Source organism: Lissotriton vulgaris, chromosome 7 (assembly GCF_964263255.1).
Source record: "Lissotriton vulgaris chromosome 7, aLisVul1.2, whole genome shotgun sequence".
NCBI classification, from domain to species: domain Eukaryota; kingdom Metazoa; phylum Chordata; class Amphibia; order Caudata; family Salamandridae; genus Lissotriton; species Lissotriton vulgaris.
Window position 1 is genome coordinate 112,502,557 of NC_141695.1, and position 21,385 is coordinate 112,523,941.

Consider the following 21,385-nt stretch of genomic DNA (forward strand, 5'->3'; position numbering starts at 1 on the left):
CTGCCACGGATATCCTGCCTGACCCATCGGACGATGATGGACCATTTACATCACAGGCTAGCAGGCAGAGTGGACGGGTGAGGACACAGGTGATGGCCCAGGTAAGCATGGGCAAATTTTACGAATCTGGTATTCGCAAATTTGCGTATTTGCGAACTCGCAATCCGCAAAATCCGCGAATTCTCCCAAATTTGCAGATTTTTTTTGTGTTCACAAGGGTTTCTGCCAGTTCGCGAGGGTTTTGAACCAGTTCGCAATAGCAACGGCTTGCAACGGTCGCGACTATGTTGTTTCTACGTCTGGTTCACCATCACAGGTTCACAGCACCCTCTGTTTCACCACTGCCACCCTCTGTTTGACCCATGCCACCCTCTGGTACATCAATTCCACCCTCTGGTTCATCACTGTAGATTATGGGGGGGAAAAGCAAGCACACCTGCCCTGCTTCAACTGACATGAATTAATTTGGGGTTGATTTATTAATGTGTCACTGTTTTAAAATTCCAGTCTGTCACCTGCTTCCTTATCTGTAATTTGCTTTCGGTTGCAGTGCAATTTTTTTTCCCAGGACCTTTGTGGCCTACTTGTAGCTATTCTATGAGCCTGCTGTGAGGGTCAGAGCAGGGTCATAGAATTGTTGCAACTAGCACCTGAACTTTGGAGGGGCCCCAGTCAGGAAGCACTACAGGGAATGGTTGCTATTACTAATGATTAGTTTGAACATTTGCACCTGCTGAGTGCTTTCAGTTTTGCAAAACTCTTTTTTCTGCAGAACAGCAACTGTAATGCCCCAAACAAACATAGGCAACTGAACTCTGGAGGGGCCCCTCAGGAAGTACTACAGGGAATGGTTACTAATGATGAGTGAACTTTTGCACCTGCTGAGTGCTTTCAGTTTTGCAAAACTCGTTTTTCTGCAGAACAGCAACTGTAATGCCCCAAACAAACTTACTTGTGAAAGTTGATTTCTAATCCAAAAGTGATCCAAAGAAAGTCAAAAGGCCTCAAATCCAAAAAAGTGCAGGCAAATGTCAACCTGAGGAGTTATTCTAATAAAAATCATCATTTTCAGAAGGTCTATGCTGCTTTCTAGTGGATTTCTTGTGCAGAATTGCAAATTTTGTAATTTCGCGAGTGCGAGATTGTTGCTGCCCGCCGCACCTACATGTTCGCAATTGCGAACTCTCGCGATGCGTCGCCAAACTCCCGCAGGATCCCGCAGCAAGATCCAAAATGGGGCAGCACTTGCAAAATATCGAGAAAAACAACTCGGCAAACTCTGATTGACGGTAAGGGAATGCCGCACGCCGCAATATTGTATCACCAAGAAAAAAAATCCGCTGCGTGCAAATTTGCGGATTTTCAGTAAATTCGCGAGAGTTCGCGGATTGTGAATTTACCGAAAATCCGCAAAATCGGCGAGCGGAACGGATTTTCCGCCCATGCTTAGGCCCAGGTCACTAACAGGAGTGTAGCTGCAAGGCGAGGCCGTGAACAACACCCAGCCCATCCTGGGACAGAGACACTGCAAGCCATTGCCAGAGTGGAAGCCTCCTATGAGCAGTCGCAGGCACAGGCCGATCGTGCCCACCAAGACTCCATAGACACCTGCCAGCCATTGCGGTCAGTAAACACCCATTTGGGACAAATAGCTGACATCATGGGGCAGCAAACAACTCTTTGGAGGGAGTGGTTATCCCGCACCACACCACCTCCCCCCCTCCAAGTGGCCTGCAGGATAGGGCACCAACACCACCCCCCTCCCCCAAGTGACCAGCGGGACAGGCCACCAACACCACCACCACCATCACCTGAGGCCACTGACAGGGAGGTTGGCCCACAACAACCTGCCCCCACAGCTGGCACCGCTCCACCTCCAAGAAGGAGGGGTCGTCCAAGGCTGGATACAGCCCACAGCAGTGGCAATGCACCAACCACCCGCTCAAAGAGGGGCCGCCACTGACTTCACCCTTCCATGAGCTTGGCATTCACTCTGCGAACTATCCTGCACCACAATTCCAAGCATTGGCACACGTCTGTTGGACTAGGTGTACATCACACAATGTGGTGTCCCAACGGTGTATTCATCTGATTAGACCTTCAATTCTCACTTCCACACCAACACCTATTTGTAAATATGCACTAACAGTAATGCACACCCTGTAAATAAACACCACGTGAACACTCAATGCTGTGTGACCTCCATGTTTCATTCAAGGGTTCGTCTTAGTACTTGTCATTACCAGGTGCAGGTATCAATGTACTTGACAATCATGTCTCTGTGGGAGTGACCTAGGGAAAATGAGACAACAACAAGCACAGGTCAGGAAACTGATTCACAACCATCACACCACAACATACAGCAACATCCCACAAACCACACTCATCTCACATTAAGCGGATGACAGGACACACATCAGGGAGCATTTGACGTACACCATCTCCCAAACCCATTTGCAAACAGAACATACCAGAACAGGCACCATCCACACACCACATCCACACATCACCAGCTAACATACATCCCGCTTTGAACACCAGCACAAGAGGTAGTTACTCACATTTTACTAAAGTAGCGAGCAATGAGCTGACGCCTCTAGTCCACAACTTCTTCCTACCCACTATCCTCATCACTGGACATGGGTGGTATGGGAGGCGGAGCAACCTGTTGGTCTGCAGGGTCCATGATCAGTGCAATGTTGTTGCGTAAGGCCAGGTTGTGGAGCATGCAGTAGGCAGCCACGATTTTGCATACTTTTCCGGGTGAGTATGGCAGGGCCCCTCCGGTTTTATCAAGGCAGCGAAACCTAGATTTCAGCAGTCCAAACGAACGTTCCACCACCCTACGTGTCCTCCCATGGGCATCATTGTAGAGCATTTCTCCTGGGGTAGTTGGATTCCGTAGGGGGCTCAGCAGCCATTGTCGGTTTGGGTACGCAGAGTCGCCTAGGTGGGGGGATGACAGACAAATACATCATTACCAGGATTGGTGTAAATAGCATGTCACACATACAATACAGTAGTCATCACAGCACACTCACCTACAAGCCACGCACGTTCTTGACGCAAATTAGCCATCAGTTGGGGAACAATGCTGCTCCGCAGGATGTGGGAGTCATGTGCGGACCCTGGAAACCTTGCACACACATGTGAGATGATATTGTCAGCCAGGCACACAACATGCACATTAATAGAGTGGTAGTGCTTCCTATTACAATAGATGGCTTCACGTGCCTGGGGTGGAATCAGACCAATATGTGTCCCATCAGTGGCACCCACTAGGTGTGGGATCTGGGCCAGGGCATAGAAGTCACCCTTCACTGCAGGCAGCTCTGCCGGACGTGGGAAATGGATGTAATCATCTTTGTAAGACATCATGGCATCCAGCACATCCCGCAGTACCATGCTGACCAAGGATTAGGACATCCCCCCGGCATGTCCAACTGTGTACTGGAAAGTGGCAGTTGCAAAGAAGTGTACTATTGCGCTACCTGGAGTGGGAATATTGTATGTTCTTTCCAGCACAAACCTTGCTTTGTGCTGGAAAGTTGACTCAAAGTAATGCACAGCAGAGAGCGCTAGCGCTACTTTGCTTTACTCTGTGTCCAACGGGCAGCCCAGGTGCAAGTACACAGGCATTCCCATGCAGCCACCTATATTTTGTGAATCTACTAACAATTGTAGACAGGGATTTGAACCAAAAATAATGCCAATTCAACGCATGCGTTAAAGGCAAAGGGGCAGATTTATGAGGCCGTTGCGCCTCTTTGCGCCGCAATTGCGTCACTTTATTTGACGCAACTGCGGCGCAAACAATGCACCCTATTACAACATGACGCATCTAGGAGATGCGTCACGTTGTAAAGCACAGCGCCATAAGGAGGCGTTCCTGCGCGGGGGGGGGCGTTCCTGCGCAGGAACGCCTCCTGAAAATGGCTGAGTGAAATCTATGAGATTTCACTCAGTCACTTTCAGGGCAATGCTGCATCAAAACCCTGCGCCTGCTTGAAGCAGGCGTAGGTCTTGACGCAGCATTGTGCAGATGGTGTACCCTTAAGCCTTGCTGGAGCTGCGTCGCGCTTGCGACGCAACTCCAGCAATGCGCCACTTTTCCGGCACAGATGCGTCACGCATCTGTGCCGTTTTTGCACCATGGTGCGCCGCATTATAAATGCGGCGCACCATGGTTGGCGGAGCTGTGGCGCACTGTGGCGCACGTTAACTGGCGCATCCCTGGGGATGCGCCAGTTAACATAAATCTGCCCCACAATATTTTTATTTCTTCTACATTTTTCCTAGTTGCATGTGTGCTGCATTGTACAGCACACTTCCAAGGTGGAAAAAGTTTCAAGGTTGTCTAGGTAAGGGGCAGATCTACAAACAGAAAAGGGACACAACCAGCGTAAATGTATTTTTTAAATTAACGTTTCACCAAAATCCTTGTTTTGTGCTGGAAAGTTACCTAAAAGTAACACAAAGCAGTGCAAAGCTTTGCATTACTGGGCATCAAGGAGCATTACTGGGTGTGTGCAGCACACACCTGAAGTGTGTGAAACGTCTTAAAGTTAGTATAAGCATAGTAAAGATGTTATTTTGTATGAGAAGTGTACCATTCCAGTACAAAACCTATGCAAGACTCAAGCAAACATCCTTGCACTATGGTACAACGATGTGTGTTTGTGGTGCTTGGCTGTCTGATTGTGCACCAGTGCTAAGGAGAGAGGAGGAGAGTGCCATATCTCTGCAGATGTAAGCCTTTACTGCTCCTGCCCTGTCATGCAACGCTGCACAGCACAGCAATATTGAGAGGTTTCTAAATCTGAGCTTGATTTGAGCAGTAAAATAACCTCTGCTAATTTATGCAAAGAATCCTTGTTTGGGTGAACAGGCACAAAAACACTTTAAGGCATACTTATGAGTGGGTTTACATCGGGCTTGCACCATGCAACCTGGTGCATGCATGACACAAGCCTCCCTTGAGTGACCCTGTGCGGCGTCATAAATCCAGAGCAATGCATCACAGCAGTAATAGCTGTGTTGAGTCGCCTGTCCTGGGAAGGAGTTCCTTGGGTATTGTGGTTATTTTCCCACACAACTCCCATAGATTTTGACTGATTCCCAGACTTATCATTTCTGGTAGACCTGGGAAGGCTCCAAAATGCTACGCCTTGCCAGGTGCTGCATAGCAAGGAGAAATACCTTCATTTCTTCTTGATACTTCCTCTTTCTATGTGTGCTGCATTTTGAAGCACACATAGAAAGAGGAACATGCCTCAGGTGATTGTTTTTGTGCAGGAAGGGCCAACTTCCGAAATGAAATGAATTTGTACTTGTAAAACGCACTAATACCCCAACCGGGGTTTCCTGGTGCTGTATTCATACCGCTGTGGAACCCTTCCTGGCTTTTCCCTGTGAAATGTCCACTCCTGGGCACCCCCAAGGTGAAGCCAGGCATCCCAATGCTGTTGGGTTGTGGAGATTAAGCAAGCTATTGCCCAGAGTGGGATTCCATGATTGGAATAGGCACTGAGGTGAGAATTGTCAGGTCCGAGGATATTGAGCACAAGACCCGCCAAGGCAGGAATTGAACGCTGGTCCCAGGCCAGACCTCTGCATCATGTTCTGCTGCTCTAACCATTGAGCCACACTTCCCCACAAAAGCATTCCTCCTTACAACGTAGGCACCCTTGCATAATGGTGCAAAGGTGCTTGCTTTGGTGCTAGGCAGCCACATTGGTGCCAGTGCAGGGATAAAGGCAGGAAAGTGCTGTACTCTTTTAAATACAGCACGTTCTCGCTCTTCCCTGTCTCACAGCGCAGGGCAGCGCAGTGACTTGCTGCACTATGTGAGTTTGCCGTATTGTTTGGGTTTAACACTGTACCAGATCCAGTAAGGTTGTGCGACCTAGGGTGACCAACAGTCCGTACATTTCTTGGACCCTCCGTTATTTTAGTATGGTGTCCACAAGGTGTTCGTAATTTGGTCACAATGTAAGTCTGGTACGTGTGCACTGCCAATGACATCATTGACACATGACACCGGTGATTTGCAATTTTTTATCCTTTGCACAGTGCAGCAGTTTCTCATGAAGCATTCAGTTCCACAAAGTTTAGTAAATCTGAGCCGAATGGATTAATCAGAGCTGTCAAACAATCGCAGCAAGCGCTTCATTAATGCAGCCGGTAGATGGCGACCCGCGACAAATAGCCTTGTTTGCTCATGGAGCCCCAGGGCTCATACACAATACCATTTTGCTTGGAAAGGGAATGTGTTGGCACCCAAACTTTGTCCAGTTGGCATTTGCTATGCGGATCACGTGAGGTGTGGGCCTTTTCGAGAACATTTTAGCTAGTTGTGTGTGGACTGCTGTTGCTTAACAGGATATTTGGACTTTGAGAGCATTCTGGGTAGACTGCAGAATAGCGAAAACCTGAGAGGAATCTGAAATGAAGTATAATGGTAGTCATGAGGTAGATCCAAGTAGAGATTTATTATGTAGTTACAGGATCAAAGATGTTGGGTACAGGATCAATTCAAGATGGTACAAAGTTAATCCAAGCTAGTACATGGCCCCACCAGGAGCTGATCTTCATAGCTCACCCACTCAATCCAACTGTCACTCCTCCAGTCCACTAGGCATACCAACATTCCACGCTGACATCATGCACTCCAAGGTTCCATACACACAGACACATGCACACTAGCTAAGCTGCTGTAAATGTAGTTACAACATATCCTCTTTCCTTAAGGAGACAAAGAGAACAAATAGATAAATGGTTACAACGAATTATAAAGAAAAGAGCAGAAAGCCAAAGATAAAGAGAGGCAGAAAAAGTACATACTAGGACCAAGAAGTAAGTGAAAGGATGCTAACAGGATGCTACCAAAAAGACGTAGCGAGACACACCACCCCTTCCCTAGGGAACATCATAAAAATAAAGAGAAAGTTAGAAATTAATAAGAAAATAACGTGTGCAGATCTAAACTAAACACACCATTAAACGAGTACAGGTGAGTACAAAGTAATGTAGACACAAAGTTTACATAGGTAGGGTGAAAACAGCGAAAAGGATGTGCGCACAACCAACACTGCAGACTAGTTCAAGAGTATAGAGACCAGCTCTTTAAATACAAGCACCCTACGACAAAGTAAAACAACAACCATATAAACTTAGAGCGTCAGCAATACCAAGATGGTCTAAAGAGAAAGCAACTCACACAAAATTTGTACCACGTAACATAAAATTGAAGTGTGAATAATCAAAAATAAATGTTGCATAAATAATTATAAACACACATTCTTACCGAAATGCTGTATAAATCACAATAAATATTACAGACTTACTGGAGTGCTGTATAAATAATTCTAAATGTAGTATAGCAGTCTTACTGGATTGCTGCATGAATCAAATACATATTACAGTCTTACTGAAATGCTGTAAAAATTACTATAAATATCACAGACTTACTGAAATGCTGTATAAATAATGAAGTATAGCAGTCTTACAGAATAGCTGCACAAATTACAGACTTACTGAAATGCTGTATAAATAATGAAGTATATTTACAACAAGGGGTGGTGAGGGACAGAGTCTCTGAATTAAGCAGAAAGCTCTCACCCAGTCAAGAGATCAGGGCTAGATCCAACACCGTTTTTTAGCTCACTGCACCATCCCAGTTTCAGAACCTGGCTGTATGCAAATTAGTCTGTTCCTGTCCCAGTGCATGATGGGAACAGGGCAAACCAAACTACAAAAGCCAATTCTTACACTGGGAAGGAAACAAGCTCCCGGGGACCCGTTTCTGGCATTACAGCCGTCTTCGGCCCGGTTTGCTTGAATCCTGATGGTGCAATGAGCAAGGGTCTCACATCTGAGAATACCCTTCCACGCTTAGGGTGGACAAAAATATTTACAACAAGGGGTGGTGAGGGACAGAGTCTCTGAATTAAGCAGAAAGCTCTCACCCAGTCAAGAGATCAGGGCTAGATCCAACACCGTTCTTTAGCTCACTGCACCATCCCAGTTTCAGAACCTGGCTGTATGCAAATTAGTCTGTTCCTGTCCCAGTGCATGATGGGAACAGGGCAAACCAAACTACAAAAGCCAATTCTTACACTGTTGGGAAGGAAACAAGCTCCCGGGGACATGAGTCCCTTTCTCACTGCTCCATCAGAATTCAAGCAAGCCGGGCCGAAGACGGCTGAAATGCCAGAAACCGGTCCCCGGTAGCTTGTCTCCTTTCTGGTGAAGAATTGGCTTGGTAGTTTAGTCTGCCCTGTTCCCATGATGCACTGGGCCAGGGACAGACTGATTTGCATACAGCCAGGTTCTGAGCTGGGATGGGGCAGTGAGATAAATAACGGTGATGGATCAAGCCCTGATCTTTGGACTGGGTAAGAGTGGTCTGCTTAATCCAGACACTCTGTTCATCACCACCCCCTTTTCTGAATCGTTTTTGGCCACTATAGGTGTGGCAGGGTATACTCAGACATGAGTCCCTTTCTCACTGCACTATCAGGATTCAAGCAAGCCGGGCCGAAGACGGCTGAAATGCCAGAAACCGGTCCCCGGTAGCTTGTCTCCTTTCTGGTAAAGAATTGGCTTGGTAGTTTAGTCTGCCCTGTTCCCATGATGCACTGGGCCAGGGACAGACTGATTTGCATATAGCCAGGTTCTGAGCTGGGATGGGGCAGTGAGATAAATAACGGTGATGGATCAAGCCCTGATCTTTGGACTGGGTAAGAGTGGTCTGCTTAATCCAGACACTCTGTTCATCACCACCCCCTTTTCTAAATCGTATAAATAATGAAGTATAGCAGTCTTACAGAATAGCTGCACAAATTACAGACTTACTGAAATGCTGTATAAATAATAAAGTATAGCAGTCTTACTAAATTGCTGCATGAATCACTTTACGTATAACAGACTTATATAGATTGCTGCTTAAATCATTTTAAAATATAACAATCCTACTCAAATAGCTGCATATCACTATAAATAAATCAGCAGTTGCTTAAATAGATGGAAAAAACATTAAAAATATAACAGTGCCTGAAGCACTTAAATCACTATAAAACATAGCTGTCTTACTTAAATTGCAGCATGACTTATCACACACAGCACAGTCTTATTAAAATTGCTGCCTATTAAAATTGCTGCCTGTTAAAATATAACAGTGCTACTGAAATTGCTGCCATATCATTAAAATATACAACAGTTTTACCTAAATTACTGTATATATTATCACAAGAAGAACAGTCCTATTTAAAATAAGGAGTTCCAGGAAACATTAAAAATAAACATTGAAGGAACAATATAAGTTGAACACCAACTTAATCCAGTAGATGGCAGTATGACCTTATTTAGTACATCGAAAAACTGTATGTGATAAATAGACTTGTATTTAAAATGTGCATATAAGCTTGAGTTTGATGCCGCCGAACAATTCATAAGCGCTCCATAAAGAATAAAAAGTTGATGTGCACATATTTCATTAAGTACGTGTGGGACGTCCGTGTTAAACTTGCTTTTGTCAAGAGAAACAAACCTTTTCTTGTCAACCATCGGTACTAGAGCAGGATGAATGTCCGTTTAAAATGACGAATAGAGGAAGAAAACACAGTTGGCAAATTTTACGGGAGCACATTGGAAAACTTCTCACAAAGAGTGTCAGAAGGATCCAGCCAGATGATGGCGTCACGCACCAGCGACGCACGCTGGATGGCTAACTGCACGCTCCTACTCCAAACGTCAATCAGCAGCCACGTAAATCGTGAAGGGAAAGAGACGTCATGAAAGGCTGAAGAGACTCCTATTGTCAAGGTGAGAAGCGCGAGCTCTTTTCAAAATATGCAAGCAATGCCCAACTGTCAAAATTACTGGCCTCGAAGTAAAGAAAGTGAAAATATCGACTTTGTCCATCAAATAAATTTCACTTTACTGACAAAGTGTCTCGAAGACCATAACAAATGTGAATGCGCTTCGACGAAAATATGTTAAAAAGCTCACTCAAATTGCCAATACTCTTGAAATACGATGTTATTTCAGTACTTGCCATAAAGTTCCAGAAATTCACCGCAGATGTCATGAATCCACTTTAAAATGTTCCTTCGACATACATATTGCCAGCCTCTTCCACTTTAAATGTACAGCCACTGAACTGAATGCCTCTTGCCAACATGTCCACTTTAACCCCTCAGTGGAAGGCAATAACTTATGAATTAGATATATACTGCAAACATTTTCGTTGTAGCACTGACTTTCTTGTGTAATTGAAGGCTTTACAGGCAAAACATCAATTCTTGGGCTGTCCGGTAATGGACACTGTAATTCACTGAGAATCCACAAATGAAAACAGGGCGTTTCCAAACACAGTGCTCATGAAGACTGCAAATGTCTCTTTCAAACTTGTTGAACAGGTTGACTTTAAGGGGCACAACTGTTGTTAAATCCACAACCTCTTCTACTTCTTTTAAGAGAATGATTATAAGGAGTTTAAATCGCCCAACAGGTTAATGCATGTAAGGAGTAAGAAATGCTTAGGCAGGCTGTCCTGATGGTAGCGGACACTGGTGGGGCAAGATGGGCGCTCTTCTCCTATTTTAAATGTAATTTTCTTTAAGTGGCTTACTTATGTAGTTTCTTATGTAAATGTAAATGTGGCGTATTTGTATAGCGCGAACAGTGACCCGGAGGCATCCCGGCGCTTGTACTCCTACCACAAGGGAACCCCTCCTGGCTTTTTCTTGTGGGGTGTCCACTCCTGGGCATCCCATGGTGAAACCAGGCATCCCTTGTGTATCAGGGGGCCTTTGTGGAGACTAAGCAAGCTATTGCCCAGAGTTGCAGCGTGGGACTCATGCTTAGAATCGGCACTGAGGCAAGAATATCCGGTCAGAGGAATTTAAGCCCGAAACCCGCCGAGGCGGGAATCGAACCCTGGTCCCTGGCCAGCGTTCTGCATCAAGGTCTGCCGCTCTAAGCATTGAGCCACACTTCTCCACAATGTAGATCCTTATTCAGTATATAAATAGTCTCATACCTCAGGTAGCCAGCAAGCAGGGTTTCTTCGCCAGATCGTCGCCAATGAAATGAAGTATAATGGTAGTCATGAGGTAGATCCAAGTACTTTGCAATGTGTTATATTTTCTAATGTTTTCTTATTTTCTTTCTTTTTGATTCCATAGGGAGGAAAATATGTAGTAATGCTTAGACTTAGATGATGCGGTCATGATGCAGTGGAATTGCATCAATGTGAATGTTCCAATTTAAACCAGTATTTGTGGGTTTGCTGATGGTTGCTGTACTTGACTTGTACTGAATAAAAGTCATCTTAATTCAACAATTTGAGCGGGTTACTACAGAAGGCTTGCCGCAAGGCTCTGCTCTGATCCAGCTGAATTGTAATATTTACTTAACCCCGCTGGCTGAATCGATTGCCATGTCTGCAGTAAAAATAATATCATATTCTGATGATCTTCAGCCTCTAATCACCTAAAATTCTGTCTGAGCAGCAAATTTTGACCCTCTCCAAAATTGTCTAAAAATTGCGGCCTGGATGGACCACATTTTCTTGAGACTTAATCCAGATAACACCTAGGTCCTATACTATTAAACCAACCTTCTGACCTCTCTTCCAAACTTTGGTGGCCAGAGTAACTGGCCATTGCTCCGGCACACAAGGACTTGGTCAGGGATCTGTGAGTTAGATGATACAATCAGCTATCCCTTCCCACATAGGTACAAGAGGCAGGTGCTGCTTCTGTAGGCAACATTTAAATCATCTACAGATCTATTAGTTATCTGCACAATGTACCCCAGAAAACGTGGGTGCACGCACTGATCACCTCCCATTTTGACTACACAAAATGCCCATCCGTGTGTCTCACATTAGGCTTGCTACATATACTGCAGACCGCCTGACATGTGGAGTCTCAGTTTGACAACATATCTACCCATTTCTTCGACTAGTCCATTGGCTGACCATGACTACACAATAAGATTTCTATGCGCTGACATGCGCCTTCAGGGCAGGACAAGGTTGTGGGTCTGTCTACCTAAGGAGGAGCCTCTGTTCCTATTGTCAATCACGATCTCTACGTTCCAATGACAAACACTTGCTCATTGGTCCTTGGTTTGACAAACCAAGATTAGGAGGTGAAACCGTACAGGACTAAGCCACCTCTTCCGCTGTGTATAATTCTGTCTGAATGTGAGTCTTGCCAAGCCCTTGATACCTGGGGTGGCAGAGTGGAGCATGTCTGAACTGGGGTGGCAGAGTGGGCTAAAGAATGATGATGGATTAAACCCAGATCTTTTGACTGGGTGTGAGTGTTTGATTGATTCAGATGCTCCGTCCATCACCACCCCCTTTTGTACCGCTTTTGGCCGCCATAAGTGTGGCAAGGTTCTCCTGTGACCAGTGCAAACACTAACACAGGACAACAAGGTCAGATATCTTGCACAGGAACTCACAACCACTGTCATGGCAGCATGCTCCATGGGGACAGTCACACCACGAGGGACGCCCAGTTGCAAATCAGACTCAAACTACCAGCACGGCCTGTCACACACATCCCTTACATAAACATAGCCACCTGGGACAGGCATTGGAGTGCCCTACTGTCACAATCGCCATGTAACACAACAAATACAGATCTGATGAAGCATCCAAGCAAAAAATGAACGATGCGGATTCTAAACTCCCCTACGCTTATATCACGACGCCGTAGCTTCACCTTTGTGATGCAGCGGACGCACAAAATTTGCGCCATGGTGCTGGGTATTGACAATGTGATGCATCTGGGAGATGTGCCATGTTCTAAAGCCTTGCGCCAGAAGTAGGTGTACTGGTTGTGGTGTGGTTAGTGGTGGCTGCCCGTCACGGCACAGCAATACCTTCAAAAAGTGGCTGAGTGAAATCTTAAACATTTCACTCAGTCACTTTTATCCACATGCTGCCTCAAAACCCTGTGCATGCTTGAAGTAGACGTAAGGATTGACACAGCATTGTGCAGATAGGGCCACACACAGAGCATTGCTGGATCTGCTTTGCGCCAGCGACACAACTCCAGCAATGTGCCACTTTCATGGCACAGATGCGGGAAGCAGCTGTTATGTTTTCCCACCATGGTGATCCACAGTGTAAATGTGTTGCATCCATGCTGGCATAGCTGTGGTGCACAATGACTGGCAAATCCCTGCTGATATGCCTGGCTGTGCCAGTCATTGTAAATAGACCCTCACATGTCAATGACTCCTGAGCACAGATCTATCTGACCCCACAAAATACCCATCCACAAGTGAACATTGGGACAAATCCAGAGCAGGTGGAACAGTGACAACGACAATGTATATGAAAATTGGATGTTGCTTTAAATGGCAATAACATCGTTTGACTCTCACACCCATAGGGTAACGTGCCAAACCTACCCCCAACCAGGGGGGAGATGGATCACAGTCCCAGGCTCCGCAGGACCCTGATCCCACCAACAGCGATGCCTCTCACCACTCCATGGATGACCCCGACCAACCTGGCACCTCTGAATCCCAAACTCGTGCAGCAGCTGGATCAGGGATATCTGCGCCAACCACCACACCCATTCCTGCCACATCCCAGCAGACAGCTTGGAGCCCTGCCCACAATCCACAACTGAGCCAGTCTGACAATGAGGTACAAGGTTAGCCAGGCACTCAGGAGGTGGCAGACAACACCACCACTGTCAACCCTCAGGGGTCCCGTCGACCGGATGTGCCCACAACAGCAGGCCAGGCTCGTGTGGGCAGCGGTGGTCAGAGTGGGACAAGGCAGAGGTAAGAACCTGACCAGCAAGTTGCAGGGTCCGGTATATCTAAACTGAGAAACATCATGGAGGTATACCGGCTGGACACCAGGGAGTTCAGCCAGGGAGTGGGGGCCCTCATCGATTTAAAAAACCAGCAGGCCGAGCAACAGGCCAGTCAACGACGACACCAAGGATGGATGGAGGCAAGACTGGCTGAGCTCTTGGCGGTGCAGCGGGACATAAGCCATTTTTTCTGTCGGATTGCTGATAACATGCAGCACCTTCCCTGTGTCATCAGGCCAGAAACATCGAGGCAAAGACTGCCAACAAGCACAGGGAGGGAGGAGGATGTGGAATTGTCTGACGGTGCGTCCCAGGCATCGTCAAGGCCTGCATATGAGGGTCCCCCAAGGAAGGTGGGTCATCCACGAAGAAGACGTTGAGAGGCAGTTGGCCATGTGCATCTCCTAGGTCACCTGATCTGGCATCTTGCCTTGTGTGCAACAGCATCACCTTATTGCCTGTCTGACTCTCCCACATGGACTTGCTGGTCGCAATGTGACAAATGATGCCAAGCACTGTGGTCTGGACTCTGTTGACTCAAACTGCAAGGCATCACATCTCCCTCTGTGAACTTTGGATTCCCAGCATTTTTGTACAGCACCTACCACCTACTCACATTTCACGCACAAGATGGATAAATAAATATAACAAACACAATACGTATTGATGTTGAAGTCTTTTTCCCAGAGTCAACAACGTACGTGTGAGGATATGTCAAAGTATGCCAGAGTGTGGAACAAACTCAAGCCGTCCATACATTGGGATCTGAGTCCGGTTGAGGATACACATAGGTCACAATGTATCATCAACTACATTCATGGATGGCAATACTCACCCGTGATGGTTACTATCTGCTGAGGGGGGGGGGTGGCTTGCCATGCTGCTCAGACAGACAGTTACGGAAGAGTCTCATGAAGGTGTAGAGGTCATGGGTAATGTGTAGGTGTCCAGGGAGGGAGTACCAGGTCTGTTTGTTGAGGTGGGAGAACTATCACCCGCATGCAGTTGTACTGTGGATTTGATGAATGTTGCCCAGGGCAAGGGTGGCTGGACGGACTTTGGGTTCCGGGGTGTTGGATGGGAGACGTCCATATTCGTTTTTTGGGCTGTGGTTGTGGAGTGCCTACTGAGTGTGGCTGAGGAGTATGAAGGTGATTCTGCAGTTGACAGTCGGACTATTGTAGGTATCTCAGGTGGATGGTCATGTGGCTCTGGCAGGGGACTTTGAGGATGAGGTGTGCGCATACACCCTGGATCTGCACAAGTACTCCTGGAGTCTGGCTCTTGTTCCTGTGTAGCGGTTGGTGCTGTAGTTGAGCCGGCTGGTGTCGTGGACCTGGGTGGCTGTCTTTCTTGACTAGGAGTGGATCCATGTGAAGATCATTTCCAGCATGTGGAGGGACTTGCAGCATGAGGTAGTGATGGTGTTGACTTGGAGAACTGGATGCAAACGTTGATGTACCAATGCAGGATGGTGGTGTGCTTGTCCTCCAGCCAGGAGTTGCTCTACCACTGACCCATGTATTCTGTGTAGGTACGGGCCTGCATGCTGATGTAGTAGTCCAATGTCTGAGGAGCAATCCATAAAGTAGTATCCCGGCTCAGTGGTCTCCAATTTTGGCACACTTTATGGGGAAGCATCTCTGCTCAATTAGCAGATGTGTTAATCCAGTTCCCCTACTGACCCCTTGTCCGCCAAGCAATACAACATCCTTGCTAAGATTCACAATCGCCATTTAAACGCCATTTAGAACCTTTAGCTCAGATTGGTATCTAATCCGGATGCGTGGAGACACACGTTCCTCCTGCCCATCTTAAGTAAAGGCAATGCAGATCCTGAATATCATTCCAATCATACACCGAACTCTATTTATCAGTTCCGGACAAGATTTCAGTGACATTTTCCTGGCAGCATCTGATGCCCTTTGTTGAAGATAATAACCTCCTTCACGACTCGCAGTCCAGCTTCCATCCCGGCTATAGTACACAGCCGGCCCTCATAGAAATGGCAGACTCAATACGCTGGGAGGTCCACCGAGGTTCCAAGGCCGTGTTGGTGCTGTTAGACATGTCTACATCATTTGACACCATCAACCATCCCATTCTTCTGAACCGCATGAAGACCATTGGTGTGGGCGCCTCAGTGCTGAACTGGATATTGTCCTAACTAGCAGACCACACACAGCAGGTCCGCACCTAACCATTCTCCTCCCCAGTCAAACCACTGAAGGAAGGCTTGCCGCAGGGCTCTGCTCTGATCCCGCTGAATTTTAATATTTACTTAACCCCGCTGGCTGAATCGATTGCCATGTCTGCAGTAAAAATAATATCATATTCTGATGATCTTCAGCCTCTAATCACCTAAAATTCTGTCTGAGCAGCAAATTATGACCCTCTCCAAAATTGTCTAAAAATTGCGGCCTGGATGGACCACATTTTCTTGAGACTTAATCCAGATAACACCTAGGTCCTATACTATTAAACCAACCTTCTGACCTCTCTTCCAAACTTTGGTGGCAAGAGTAACTGGCCATTGCTCCGGCACACAAGGACTTGGTCAGGGATCTGTGAGTTAGATGATACAATCAGCTATCCCTTCCCACACAGGTACAAGAGGCAGGTGCTGCTTCTGTAGGCAACATTTAAATCATCTACAGATCTATTAGTTATCTGCACAATGTACCCCAGAAAACGTGGGTGCACGCACTGATCACCTCCCATTTTGACTACACAAAATGCCCATCCGCGTGTCTCACATTAGGCTTGCTACATATACTGCAGACCGCCTGACATGTGGAGTCTCAGTTTGACAATATATCTACCCATTTCTTCGACTAGTCCATTGGCTGACCATGTCTACACAATAAGATTTCTATGCGCTGACATGCGCCTTCAGGGCAGGACAAGGTTGTGGGTCTGTCTACCTAAGGAGGAGCCTCTGTCCCTATTGTCAAGCACGATCTCTACGTTCCAATGACAAACACTTGCTCATTGGTCCTTGGTTTGACAAACCAAGATTAGGAGGTGAAACCTTACAGGACTAAGCCACCTCTTCCGCTGTGTATAAGTCTGTCTGAATGTGAGTCTTGCCAAGCCCTTGAAATCTGGGGTGGCAGAGTGGAGCATGTCTGAACTGGGATGGCAGAGTGGGCTAAAGAATGATGATGGATTAAACCCAGATCTTTTGACTGGGTGTGAGTGTTTGATTGATTCAGATGCTCCGTCCATCACCACCCCCTTTTGTACCGCTTTTGGCCACCATAAGTGTGGCAGGGTATGCTCAGACGTGAGTCCCTTGCTCACTTTGCCACTGGATTGAAGCAAGCCGGGCTGAAGACGGCTGGAATGCCAGAAACCGGTCCTCGGAAGCTTGTTTCCGGTCCAGGGAAGACATGGCTTGGCAGTTCGGGCTGGACTGTTCCCATGAGGCACAGGGTCCGACTGATTTGCATATAGCCATGTCTGACCTGGGGTGGCAGAGTGGGCTAAAGAATGAAGATAGATTAAACCCAGATCTTTTGACTGGGTGTGAGTGTTTTTGATTGATTCAGATGCTCCATCCATCACCACCCCCTTTTGTACCACTTGAAACCTCGTCATTTTGCCTGCTTGATTACTTGCTCCTCCGTATGCTGCCTCCTTTTCGGCGCACAAGAGCGCTGGAACACCCCGTTGTCTTAAATGTGCGCCCAATAAATGCATATTAATATTATTGTAGATGGCTTAGCAGAATTGTGTTTAGGCTTGGAGATCTGTAGATGATAGTTACACTGAGGGTGGTCAGGGTGTTGGTGTGAAACCTGAAGTGCAGATGTTTGACAATGCTGAGTGTGTCCTTGGTGTTGTATGTGACTCTGAGGGTATACCTCATAAAGTATTGCTAATCATACTCCTGGATTGTTGGTGTTTGTCCCTGCGGGGGATCTAGTATCCGTCTGTGATGGAAATGTAGAAGTAGTGTACTGATGTTGCGTACAACCAGGTTACAGTAAGGAAGGCGATGTGTGTTGCTGTTGTGTTGATGAGGTAACAGAGTCCAATGGGGTGCTGGTGGAAGTAGCATGTGTGCAGTACGAGGCACATGACCTGGTTGTACAGACATACACTGTTATGTGGGCAGCGCGGTGTTGGCAGTATGAGTTGCACACACAGCCTGCAAAGCTATCATGGGTGCGCTTAGGGGTTGCCTGATACCAGGTGGATGATTGTCTGGTGTTCACTGTGTGGAGGGCGGCAGCAGCATGAGTCTGTTGTGTTACCTGCGTCATGGAATGACCAGAGGGTTTTGCACTGTGCACGCGGTGACGGTCCTGCCTTGGGCTTGGAGGTGGTGCAACAGTGGCACTGACAAGCTGCGGCCTGCCTTAAGAATGGATGGAGGGATGGAGGAGCATCTTGGAGGCTTGTGTGTTGCAGAATATGGGCACTCGGTGTTGCGGTGTTGCTGGGGAGGCAGCAGCAGGAATGAGTGAACACATGACGGCAGAAGGGGTGAGACACCATGCAAAACTAGCACACAAAAACAAGGATTTTTGCAAGGCACTATGTAACATGTGTATGGAAAGGAAGGTGTGTCTGGTTACTCATGGGTCACTGCACAAAAATGGGTAAACAATCATCAAATATGACGGGCACAGGATCAGGCACCAAAAGGCCACGTGGGGCACAAGACACACAGCGTCAGCAGGTTTTCCCTGCCCGTTGTGGGTATCAAGCTAAAAAAATACATACACAACCATGTACGTCATGCACAATATGGACCATTAGCCATTATAAACAGCATGCATGTTACCACAGTAAACATAACCACATATGCACAATCATTGTAAAATATGCCATAGATTCACGCATGCAGACTGGCAAGAGATTTGCGGTGACAATAATGAGGCACAATGTACTGTTGGGAACACATTTTCTACACAAATGGATCAAGTTTGTTTTGAGGCAATGCTTCTTTAGCCAATGTACATGGCCAGTGGCAATGCTCTGAAGAAAATAATAGTCATGCAATGATGTTACCTGTAATGCTGATGAAACAATCTCCACATGACTGCCAGGGACTGTCGGTACCTTTGATCCTCAGAGTCGTACGATGATGAAAGGGGTCCATCTCCAGAAAGCCCCTTGGTCTGAGTATAAATGACAGACTCAAAAGGGTGATCAGGCGAGGGAAGGAGAGGATGGGAACAGCAGGGAGGGAGATCTGAAACAAAGGTAAACAAGCATAAGGATTCAACACTTCTTGTCACTGAATCACCAAATACCTCATGGCCTACACAGTAATAGTTACACCTGTGAAGTTTAACCACAGCCACTGTATCCTATTTGGGATCACAGATTTTGAAATGATACTAGATCTGGGGATTGAACACGGACACATAAATGGTAGCAGAGTTTGTCACCTAAATGAAGGGTGTGTAACGCTCACCAGGCTGCTTCAATGCAATTAGATCCATGCGGTCATCAACTAAGTCACAGTGTATGAATGAGGCTCCAAATTACATTAAATTGAATGTGTAGCAGTGCTACTCACACAAAGCCAACAATCCGTAGTTAGCCCTGGGAAATTACACATCATCCGCAAGAGCGTTAATAAGCTCATCCAACGAGGAATGGAAATATCTAAACATAAGGAAGCCCCGCAAGAGCCAGTCATTGGCTCTTCAAACTGTGCCTTACAATGCCAAACATGACAAGCAGGTGGGACCAAACTCAACAGAGAGTAATGAGGAACAAAGCCACTAAACCACCCCTACCGTGACCAGGATATGCAGCCCAGCACAAGAGAATCCTGGGATTAATGTCACCCGACTGGTGTCACGGAAGTGTTTACATTTGCCACAGCACAACGTTGGGACGTCATCAGCGCAACATTCCTGGCATCATGGGAATAGAAAGTTAAGCTCAACTTACAGAGAGGGATTGCAAAGTAGTGTTCTCCACCGGCACTGATGTAGCAACGTGACAGTGACATGACATACTGACACAAGGGGCAATGCATCCATACAAACAGACTCACATGACAGTTGACTGAACATGTGAGACATACCCTGGCCCACACCTTCACAACATGGTTGTTTAAAAATCAAATTTTACTGGCCCACAAGATTAAGGGGATGAGCCAGACACATCCTGCTGCACACAGTGAGGCTGCAATTCCACACAGAGCCTGTGGTTGTGATGTCCCACACAATGTCAACCGGTGCTATCCGAAATGTGTCAGGGTCAAGGTTTACACACATTGATGCATTCACCAGAGTCAAAACTCCACAACAGAAGACTGTCAAGAAGGGTGACTGTCCTGTCATGGGAGAGGTGCAACATGCAATTTGATCCATGGTAATGAGACATGTATGTATGGTTCTACAACATGCACAGAAACAGTTCCCTCACATTCCCAAACCATACCAACCCAAAACAGCCTGTTTGGATTTCCGTGCATGGAACGGTTATTCGGCACACGTTGCAATCATCATGAGGAATAGCAGGAGGACTAAGATGACACGAACAGACAACAGGCAGAGCAACCTGGGAATGACAAGCACACAAGGGTTTACGTTCAAAATATTTCCCTACAAACATGGTCATATAAAAAACACTAACAATGAAGTACACGTGTACATTCCAAGATCACTCATTGCGCATTTGTGTGTGGCATGATGTCATCACTTGTGTGACACATCACAACAAACATCAAAGTGACTTCACATACAGTCAGCTTGACATACAGTATGCAACACATGCCACTCTATGTCACAAGCTTGCACACTAATTCCCAGTGACTCACCATTAAGAGAAGAAGTTGCGTATGAGCTGATTCCGGATATCATCCTCCTCCTCCTCATCACTTTCATTGTGGCCAAGCCCTTCTTCCTCAACGGGTGGATGTTCCAGCTCCTCAGGATCCAGGATGAGTGGCATGGCCTTCTCAACTGCCATGTTGTGCAGCATGCAGCACACGATGAAGATGTGACACTCCTTGACCGGGGCGTATGGGAGGGATCCGCCAGTCTAATCGAGGCCCCGGAATCGGCTCTTCAGGAGTCCAAACGTCCGCTCTATCACTCGCCTGGTCTGCCCGTGTGCATTATTGTACCGCTGGTCTACAGCTATTCTAGTGTTGCGGAGCGGTGTCATGAGCCACGGCATGTTGGGATATCCCGCGTCTCCTACAAATATACATCATGTAAATAAGTGTGTAATGAGATGCCGTCAGAGCAAAAAAAAACGAGACATACAGGACAAACAGAGTTTACCCACCAACAAGACATGCCCAATCGTTGTGCAGCTGCAGCATCATCTGTGGTACCCTGCTTCGCCTCATGATGAATGCATCATGGCACGATCCTGGAAAACGTGCACAAGCATGTGAAATCAGCATGTTAGCAAGACACACCACCAGGGCATTTATTGAGTGGTAATGTTTTTTGTTGCGGTAGGCCTGCTCCTGAGCTTGTGGTGGCACCAAAGCCACATGTGTTCCATCATTGGACCCAATGACATGTGGCATCCCTCTCAGGGCATAGAATTCACCC